The sequence below is a fragment of the Triticum aestivum genome, chromosome 7D, assembly GCF_018294505.1.
Source record: "Triticum aestivum cultivar Chinese Spring chromosome 7D, IWGSC CS RefSeq v2.1, whole genome shotgun sequence".
Taxonomy (NCBI): domain Eukaryota; kingdom Viridiplantae; phylum Streptophyta; class Magnoliopsida; order Poales; family Poaceae; genus Triticum; species Triticum aestivum.
Genome location: NC_057814.1, coordinates 185,619,247 through 185,628,821, shown reverse-complemented (window position 1 = coordinate 185,628,821; position 9,575 = coordinate 185,619,247).

Genomic DNA, 9,575 nt, shown 5'->3' with positions numbered 1-9,575 from the left:
ACATCCATCACCATTGCCGAAACCAACACCACCTCCAAACCCACCTCCACCACCATTGTCGAAGCCCCCACCACCCCAGTGTCGAACCCTCCACCCCCTCCACCACCTCCAAACCCAACACCACCGCCATTGTCGAAACCTCCACCACCCATGCCGAAGCCACCACCACCAACATTGCAGAAAGCAAAAACCCCTCCAAACCCAACACCACCGCCGGCCATAAGATTATGAAGCTCCATCTTTATCCGGCACATGATCTCCATTCTTTTCATTTCCCAAAATTCTCTTGTCATTGCATCCATGCCCTCCGGATTGATCATCATGAATCGGTCCTCTTCGGTGGTCCTCTCGTCCTTCCTCTTTTGCTCCTCTAGGGCGATCTTGCGCTCCTCGAAGGCATGCCTCTTCTCTCACTTCTCCTCCTTGTGCTTCACTTTCTTCTCGACCATGGCCACCTTAGCATGTCAATGTTTGTATAACATGGTCTCTTTCATCTTCGCCATCTCACCAATTTGATCTCTCAAAGTGGTTGCCTCGGTCGTCCTCTTCACTCTTGCTTTCTCCTTCTTATTTCCATCCGGTTTGCCCTTGTTTCTCCCTCCTTTTAGTGCATCATCACTATCATCATCCTCATCTTCCAATTTGACGTAGGCATCTCTTTTGGGGGGAGCTTCCTTGTCCCTCGCCCTCCACTTCTCACTATCCCGGAGCAAGCGCCAACAATGATGAAGAGTGAATGACCGGCCGTTGAAACCCGTGGTTTCCTTGAAATAGTCATTAGTGATGTGATCCCACACATATACATTGAGGCAAGTATGAGTTCAAACTCTTCATATCAACTCAGCCAAGGCCAGCAAGACGAAGACATACTCACATAATCATCAATATACGCCACTTGGAGGTGCATTTTGCACTTGCTATAAGCACCCACTCCAACGGCCACAAGTTTTGTTGATGATGTCCCAACGGCCTTGAAGTGACTTGAAGGTCCAGCCGGAAGGGAACGACATGATTTGGTGGTATCTGTCCTCGATCCTTTGTCAATAATTTCCATAGCTTTGATCCTTGCTGACCACAGCGTCAAGTGAGACACTCTCACATGCTTGAATCAAGCACACATCCTCCGTCTCCGTGTAGTTGCCAGTCCTCCCCACCCTAACATCGTGGTCGGCCTCCTGGATCACTTGTACTTCATCACCACCGTCGTTTACTTGATCCACCTCCGCCTTGATACGTCTCCAACGTATCTACTTTTTCTCACGCTTTTCCTCTTGTTTTGGACTCTAATTTGCATGATTTGAATGAAACTAACCCCGGACTGACGTTGGTTTCAGCAGAACTACCATGGTGTTGTTTTTGTGCAGAAATAAAAGTTCTCGGAATGGAACGAAACTTTGTGAGGATTTTTTATATAATAAAAGAGAATTTCTGGAGCCAAGATCCACCGGAGAGGGGGCCCTGGGTGGGCACAACCCACCAGGGTGCGCCCCCCTCTCCTGGCGCGCCCAGGTGGGTTGTACCCACCTGGTGGCCCCGCAGACCTCAACCCAGACACTACAAAATCACATATTTCCAGAAAAAAATTCAGGAAGAAAGAATTATCGCGATCCACGAGACGGAGCAGCCGCCAAGCCCTGTTCTTCCTCGGGAGGGCAGATCTGGAGTCCGTTTGGGGCTCCGGAGAGGGGGGGTCTTCGTTCTTCATCATCACCAACCCTTCTCCATCGCCAATTCCATGATGCTCCCCACCGAGAGTGAGTAATTCCTTCCTAGGCTCGCTGGTCGGTGAGGAGTTGGATAAGATTCATCATGTAATCGAGTTAGTTTTGTTAGGGCTTGATCCCTAGTATCCACTATGTTCTTAGATTGATGTTGCTATGACTTTGCTATGCTTAATGCTTGTCACTTAGGGCCCGGGTGCCATGAACTCAGATCTGAACCGTTTATGAATTCATCATTATATCCATGTTTTAGATCCGATCTTGCAAGTTATAGTCACCTACTACGCGTTATGATCCGACAACCCCGGAGTGACAACAACCAGGCCCACTCTCGGTGATGACCGTAGTTTGAGGAGTTCATGTATTCACTATGTGTTAATGCTTTGTTCCGGTTCTCTATTAAAAGGAGGCCTTAATATCCCTTAGTTTCCAATATGGACCCCGCTGCCACGGGAGGGTAGGACAAAATATGTCATGCAAGTTCTTTTAATAAAGCACGTATGACTATTTACGGAATACATGCCTACATTATATCGATGAACTTGAGCTAGTGCCGTATCGCCCTAGGTTATAAATGTGACATGATGAATATCATCCAACAAGTCACTAATCCAATGCCTACGAATTTATCTCATATTGTTTCTGCTAAGTTACTACTGCTATCATCACTGTTACACTTGCTACAAAATTACTGCTATCATTGTTACTGTTACTATTGTTGTTGTCACTACTATCAAAACTATCAAACTACTTTGCTACTGATCACTTTGCTGCAGATAATTAATCTCCAAGTGTGGTTGAATTGACAACTCAGCTGCTAATACCTTCAAATATTCTTTGGCTCCCCTTGTGTCGAATCTATAAATTTGGGTTGAATACTCTACCCTCGAAAACTGTTGCGATCTCCTATACTTGTGGGTTATCAAGACCTTTTTCTGGCGCCGTTGCCGGGGAGCATAGCTATATTTGTTGAGTCACTTGGGATTATTATCATATTATCACTATGAAGAATCTGAAGGATCCTAAGACTAAGAATTTTCCCTCAAGCACGAGGGGAGGTAAGAAACTGCCATCCAGTTCTGCTTTAGATTCACCTTCTGTTATGAGTAAACTTGCAACACCACCACATGCTATCAATTTTGATATGTCGCAAGTTATTGATGATGCTACTTCTACAATGAATGATGCTTATGATGATGCTAGTACCTTGCTTGCTAATGATGATGTGCCACTTGGTGAATTTCTTGATGAACAAATTGCTAGAGTAATACAACATGATGTTGTTGAATCTGATGATGAGCTTGAAACTGAAACTCATGAAACACCTGCTAGAACTATCCTTCCTAGATATGAATTGTCTAAGGTGTCGGAAGGTTATGTTATGAGTGAAGAAACAACTAGAGATATTCTTGCCTGCAATGATAGAGATGATCTAGAGAAATTACTACAAAAGTATAAAGAAAAATCTCTGAATGCTAGAATGAAATGTGATCCTAAGTTTGCTACTTCACCCATCTTTATTGATGATAAGGATTATGAATTCTCTGTTGACCTAGAGTTGATTACTTTGGTTGAATCTGATCATTTCCATTATTATGAAACTGAAACTGTTGTGGCACATCTTACTAAGTTGAATGATACAGCCACCCTTTTCACTCATGATGAGAAAACTCGCTACTATTTTATTCTCAAATTATTTCCTTTCTCATTAAAGGGTGATGCTAAAGCTTGGTACAATACTCTTTCTCCTGGTTGTGTGCGTAGTCCCCAGGATATGATTTATTACTTCTCTGAAAAATATTTTCCTGCTCATAAGAAACAAGCTGCCTTACAGGAAATATTTAACTTTGTTCAAACTAAAGAAGAGAGTCTCTCACAAGCTTGGGGGAGGCTTTGCCAGTTACTTAATGCTTTGCCTGATCATCCTCTTAAGAAAAATGAAATACTTGATATCTTCTATAATGGACTAACCGATGCTTCTAGGGACTTCCTAGATAGTTGTGATGGTTGTGTTTTCAGGGAAAGAACTGTTGGACAAGCTGAAGAATTATTGAATAACATATTGAAAAATTATGATGATTGGACTATTCCTGAACCACCGCCTAAACCCACTCCGAAGAAGAGGGATATATTATATCTCAGTCCCGAAGATATGCAAGAGGCAAAAAATCTATGAAGGAAAAAGGTATTAAAGCTGAGGATGTTAAAATTTTACCTCCTATTGAAAAAATACATGGGCTTAATACACCACCACTACCTAAGGTGGTAGAGGTAAATTCTCTAATGAAGTTCAATGATAATGATAATCCTCACAATATGCATCCTAGCCAATGCCTTTATGAGTTTGAAACCTATATTAGAAACAAGATCACTTTAATGCAAATGTTATGAAACAATTGAAATATAATTTTGATATGATTGCTCGCTTGAGTGACTTGTTATTTAGAATATAAAATGATGTTAGAGGTGTGGGAAAACATGCTTCTATGGTTCAAACTTAGTTAGAACAAGTTGCTAAATCTCAAAGAGAATTGATTGATGAAATGAATCATAATATGCATGACTTTGTTGTTAGGGTAGCAACTAGAGGAGGTAAAATGACTCGGGAACCACTTTATCTTGAGGGACTGTCACATCCCTTGTTCTGGTATGGCCTAGACTAGCTAGTCATGTGTGCATCATGTTTAAATTTCAATGAATTTGAAATGGGGACATGTGAAAGCCTCAGAAATCATTTCTGAAAATGACCAAGATAAAAATTGCTTCAAATAGGTCCAAGAAAATGTTCATGTTTCTCTCTGAAAATATTGGCCAGAGTTAAAATCCGAACCAATATTTTTAGGAGCTCATAAATATTTATTTTGGGCATTTGGAGTTAATGCAATAACTATTTGCATTGGATTCATATTTGCTATATATTTAATATATGTCCAATAATTCTAGGAAATTGTGAGGGGCTTTGGAATAGTCCAACTAGTCCCTACAAAAATCATTAGAAGAAAACAAATTGATTTAGTATTTTTATTAAATCAGAAACAAATGTCAGAAATTAGAAAATAGAAACAAATAAGAGAGAGAAAGGAATAGACCTACCTGACTTACCTGGCCCAGGAGAGAAGCCAGCGCACCAGGCCCATACGCCAGTCATCCTCAACCTCCTGCCAGTGGGCAGGAGGGCGCGTGGTCGCCGCGCGCAGGCACGCGCCCAGGCCACCTCCTGCCTGTCTGCTTCCTCCCGCGCCTCCCTGGAGACGCCACGCACCCCCCGGGCCCCTCTCACTCTCTCTTGTGCTCTTCCCCTCCTCTGCTCTCTCCCCCGAGCGGAGCTCCCCGTCGCCGCTCGTCACCACCGCAGCCACCGTGCCCCCGCTGACTCACCAGCGTGTCCAGTGGCTCCGCCGTCTTCATTTTTGTCTACCTAGCTGAAGGAACCGAGCGGATATGCCCTAAGACAAGTGGCTCGTCGTCGTTCCCCTCCTTGGATGCCGGAGATCGCCGCTGACGCCCCGCCTGATCCAGCCCTTCCCCGAGCCCACTCCAGCGCCCCCTGCACTCACGGTGAGCCCCCGCGTCGTTTCCCTCTTCTCCCCTAGTCGCCCTTGATAACCCACAAGTATAGGGGATCAATTGTAGCCTCTTTCGATAAGTAAGAGCGTCGAACCCAACGAGGAGCTAAAGGTAGAACAGATATTCCCTCAAGTTCTATCGACCACCGATACAACTCTACGCACACTTGACGTTCGCTTTACCGAAAACAAGTATGAAACTAGAACTACTTTGTAGGTGTTTCCGGATAGGTTTGCAAGAATATAAAGAGCACGTAAATAAAAGCTAGGGGCTGTTTAGGTAAAGACACAACTAAATTAGTTTTAGTAAAGAGTTTGTTGTCACGAGAAAGTTATTTGTCCCTAGGCAATCGATAACTAGACCGGTGATCATTATTGCAATTTTATTTGAGGGAGAGGCATAAGCTAACATACTTTCTCTACTTGGATCATATGCACTTATGATTGGAACTCTAGCAAGCATCCGCAACTACTAAAGATCATTAAGGTAAAACCCAACCATATCATTAAAGCATCAAGTCCTCTTTATCCCATACGCAACAACCCCCTTACTCGGGTTTGTGTTTCAGTCACTCACGCAACCCACTATAAGCGAATCATGAACGTATTGCAACACCCTACAGCGGGAATCCCTCACGCTTGCGCGACACGGAGAGCACCATAGGACAGCACCGATAATAAAACATGCAACTCAAACCAATCTTGATCATCAAATAACCCATAGGACAAAACGGATCTACTCAAACATCATTGGATAGCCATACATCATTGGGAAATAATATATAGCGTTGAGCACCATGTTTAAGTAGAGATTACAGCGGGTAAGAGAGAGGTTACACCGCTGCATAGAGGGGGGAAGAGTTGGTGATGATGGCGGTGAAGTTGTTGATGTAGATGGCGGTGATGATGATGGCCCCGGCGGTGTTCCGGCGACACCGGAAGAGAGGGCCCCCCTTCTTCTTCTTCTTCCTTGACCTCCTCCCTAGATGGGAGAAGGGTTTCCCCTCTGGTCCTTGGTCTCCATGGCATGGGAGGGGCGAGAGCCCCTCCGAGATTGGATCTGTCTCTCTGTCTCTCTCTCTGTTTCTGCTTTCTGTTCTGCTGCCCTTTCACCGTTTCGTATATATATATGGAGATCCGTAACTCTGATTGGACTGAAATCTTCGCCGTGATTTTTTCCTAAAAATTAGCTTTCTTGCGGCCGAAGAAGGGCATCAACCGCCTTACGGGGGGCCCACGAGGGTCAGGGGCGCGCCCCCCTGCCTCGTGCCTCCCTCGGGCACCGTCTCGCGTGGATTTTTCTTCCCATATTCTCCGAATCTTCCAAAAATAATTTCCATCCGTTTTTATCCCGTTTGGACTCCGTTTGATATGGATATTTTGCGAAACAAAAACATGCAACAAACAGGAACTGGCACTGGGCACTGGATCAATATGTTAGTCCCCAAAAATAGTATAAAAATTGCCAAAAGTATATGAAAGTTGTAGAATATTGGCATGGAACAATAAAAAATTATAGATACGACGGAGACGTATCAACATCCCCAAGCTTAATTCCTGCTCGTCCTCGAGTAGGTAAATGATTAAAAAAAGATAATTTTTGATGTGGAATGCTACCTAGCATAATCTTGATCACATAATATAATCATGGAATGAATATTAAGACACGAGTGATTCAAAGCAATAGTCTATCGTTTGACATAAAAACAATAATACTTCAAGCCTACTAATAAAGCAATCATGTATTTTCAAAATAACAAGGCCAAAGAAAGTTATCCCTACAAAATCATATAGTCTGGCTATGCTCCATCTTCACCACACAAAATATTCAAATCATGCACAACCCCGATGACAAGCCAAGCAATTGTTTCATACTTTTGACGTTCTCAAACCTTTTCAACTTTCACGCAATACATGAGCATGAGCCATGGACATAGCACTATAGGTGGAATAGAATGGTGGTTGTGGAGAAGACAAAAAGGAGAAGATAGTCTCACATCAACTAGGCGTATCAACGGGCTATGGAGATGCCCATCAATAGATATCAATGTGAGTGAGTAGGGATTGCCATGCAACGGATGCACTAAGAGCTATAAGTGTATGAAAGCTCAGACTAAAAAGTAAGTGGGTGTGCATCCAACTTGCTTGCTCATGAAGACCTCGGGCGTTTGAGGAAGCCCATCATCGGAATATACAAGCCAAGTGCTATAATGAAAATTCCCACTAGTATATGAAAGTGATAACTCAAGAGACTCTCTATATGAAGAACATGGTGCTACTCTAAAGCACAAGTGTGGTAAAAGGATAGTAACATTACCCCTTCTCTCTTTTTCTCTTATTTTTTTATTTTATTTTATTTTCTTATTTTCTTTTTTTTGGTGGGCTTCTTTGGCCTCTTTTTTATTTGGTCTTCTTTGGCCTCTTTTATTTATTTTTAAAGTCCGGAGTCTCATCCCGACTTGTGGGGGAATCATAGTCTCCATCATCCTTTCCTCACTGGGGCAATGCTCTAATAATGATGATCATCACACTTTTTATTTACTTACAACTCAATATTACAACTCGATACTAGAACAAAGATATGACTCTATATGAATGCCTTCGGCGGTGTACCGGGATGTGCAATGATCTAGAGTAGCAATGACATCAAAAAACGGACAAGCCATGAAAAAATCATGCTAGCTATCTTACGATCATGCAAAGCAATATGATAATGAATGCTCGAGTCATGTATATGATGATGATGGAAGTTGCATGGCAATATATCTCGGAATGGCTATGGAAATGCCATGATAGGTAGGTATGGTGGCTGTTTTGAGGAAGATATAATGAGGCTTATGTGTGATAGAGCGTATCGTATCACGGGGTTTGGATGCACCAGCGAAGTTTGCACCAACTCTCGAGGTGAGAAAGGGCAATGCACGGTACCGAAGAGGCTAGCAATGATGGAAGGGTGAGAGTGCTAATAATCCATGGACTCAACATTAGTCATAAAGAACTCACATACTTTTTGCAAAAATCTATTAGTCATCAAAACAAAGTACTACGCGCATGCTCCTAGGGGGATAGATTGGTAGGAAAAGACCATCGCTCGTCCCCGACCGCCACTCATAAGGAAGACAATCAATAAATAAATCATGCTCCGACTTCATCACATAACGATTCACCATACGTGCATGCTACGGGAATCACAAACTTCAACACAAGTATTTCTACAATCCACAACTACCCACTAGCATGAATCTAATATCACCATCTTTATATCGCGAAACTATTGCAGGAATCAAACATATCATATTCGGTGATCTACAAGTTTTATGTAGGATTTTATGACTAGCCATGTGAATGACCAATTCCTGTCAACTCTCTAAATAGATATAAGTGAAGCAAGAGAGTTTAATTCTTTCTACAAAAGATATGCCCACACTCTAACAAATATAAGTGAAGCAAAATAGCATTCTACAAATGGCGGTTTTCTATGTGAAGAGAAACAGGCAATCCAAACTTCAATGATATAAGTGAAGCACATGAAGCATTCTATAAAGCCATACTCAAAAGATATAAGTGAAGTGCAAAGAGCATTCTATAAATCAACCAAGGGCTATCTAATACCAGCATGGTGCATAAAATAAAAAATGAAAACTAAAGCAAAAGACGCTCCAAGATTTGCACATATCGCATGAACGATACGAATCCGAAAACATACTGATACTTGTTGAAGAAAGAGGGGATGCCTTCCGGGGCATCCCTAAGCTTAGACGCTTGAGTCTCCTTGAATATTTACTTGGGGTTCCTTGGGCATCCCCAAGCTTGAGCTCTTGCCTCTCTTCCTTCTTCTCACATCGAGACCTTCTCGATCATCGAACACTTCATCCACACAAAACTTCAACAAAAAACTCGGTAAGATCCGTTAGTATAATAAAGCAAATCACTACTCTAAGTACTGTTGCAAACCAATTCATATTTTGTTTTTGCATTATAGCTACTGTAATATAACTTTTCCATGGCTTAATCCACTGATATAAATCGATAGTTTCATCAAAACAAGCAAACTATGCATCAAAAACAGAATCTGTCTAAAACAGAACAGTCTGTAATAATCTGAACATTCACCATACTTCTCATACTTTAAAAATTCTGCAAAAATTAGGAAAAATAAAAAATTTATATATAAAGACATTGCAAAAATAATCAGAACCATTTGACGTCCCAGTAAAAAATGTAAAATCGCGTACTACAGCCAAAGTTTCTGTCCTGCACCATACAAACCAACAAGCATTGTAAACAT